Source organism: Nannospalax galili, unplaced genomic scaffold (genome assembly GCF_000622305.1).
Source record: "Nannospalax galili isolate Female #2095 unplaced genomic scaffold, S.galili_v1.0 scaffold18, whole genome shotgun sequence".
NCBI lineage: Eukaryota > Metazoa > Chordata > Mammalia > Rodentia > Spalacidae > Nannospalax > Nannospalax galili.
The window spans coordinates 11,169,695-11,171,414 of NW_008346548.1; positions in this window are offsets into that span (position 1 = coordinate 11,169,695).

Sequence of the window (1,720 nt, forward strand, 5' to 3'; positions counted from 1 at the left end):
AGGTAAGTGGGAAACCCTGCCTCAACACTAACATTGACCTCTAGCCTCCACACATTTGCACACCTCCATACATGAGAACTTTTATATACCCGTTAAAAATGTAAGAAGAAAGTCTGTGTGCTGTTAAAATGTCAACCACACTATAAAACTCATGAATTCAAATTAATATGATATTAGTAAAGACATAAAATATATTCATGTAACAGAGTAAATAATTGATAATCACATAGCACTGGTTACTAGAAAAGTTTGTGTCTCAAAGTGGTAACTCAATGGGAAAATGATAAATTATTCTGAAAAATACTGAGAGATACAACTAGCTGCTTGTCTGAAAGTAAATAAAAGTGGTTGATTATCATTGGAAGCTAAATTAAGAGATGAGTGTAAAAATAATAAGGGTTTAAATAATTTTGATGTTTAAAGAGGAATGTCTAGAAGATGACATGTATAAGATAGTTTGGGGAGACTTTCCTTATTAATAATCACAGAACTATAAAAGATAAGTACATTTGGTCCTGGTACCAGCACATTCCCTGGGTAAGTCCCGCACGCCTAGTGTGCCTTGACTCCCCCAGCCTCTTTCACCCTCCCAGCCACCCCCACAACCCGCCCACACCCCCACCCCCACCAAGTTACTCCTCCTAGGCTGGGTACAGGCCCATTTCTTGTCTTGGCACCCCAGACACTGGGGCTAACCTCTCAGCCCAGAGCCACCACTGCTTCCTGATCCTTTGCATCCTGACCAACCAAGTTCCTCCCTGCCGGCCCCCAGAAACCCTCTAGGGCTGGTCCCGCCCTCACCTCCCTTTACTTCTCTGGGCTGCACAGCCTCCAGTGTCCTGGTCCCAGGACCTTCCCTGGGTGGGTCCAGCACAACTTGACAACCCCAGCCTCTTTTACCTTCTCGGTTCTCCGGCCCAGTCTCTCCTCCCAGGCTGGGTACAGGCCCATTCCTTGTCTTGGCACTCCAGACACTGGGGCCAACATCTTAGCCCAGAGCTACCACTGCTTCCTGATCCTTTGCATCCAGAACAACCCAGTTCTCCCTACCATCCCCAGGAACCCTCTGGGCCTGGTCCCACATTCACCTCCCTTTACTTCCCTGGGTGGCGCAGCCACCAGCTTCCTGAAACCAGCAACTATCCTGGGCCCTTCTCCCAGTCCAGCCCAGTCCCCAAATTCTTGAGGGCAGCATCTTTCTTGGAGGGACCCATACCTTAGGAGAAAGCCTGATATCATCTGAGCCTCATCACACTTGGGCCTCTGTGGGAACTCCTGAAGATAAAAGTAATTAGGCCACTCCAATATAAACTCAAAAGAGAAAACCTGAAGCCTGGACCAATCAGCTTTTCATGTCCAACAAGCAAACCACAAAGGCACATAAAGCTTACAAAAAGAAGCAGCTCTACACTCAACAAAGGAAGGCTTGAGTCTCAAACAAGAATCAGACACTATGAAGGAAATTCACATGTAAAAGTCACAAAGAAATAGTAATAATATGAAAAACCAAAATAATATATCCCCACCAAGTATGAATAGGCTTCTAGAGGAGTACAATGAGAACTGCCTAGTGATAACACGGGACATGGAACTCAAAAGAACAATCATAAACATAACAAAAGAATTCAGTGAATTTAAGGAACACACAAAGAAATCAAAGAACTGAAGGAAGATAGGGATAAACTTCTGAATGAATTCAGAAAAGAGTTAGAAATATTGA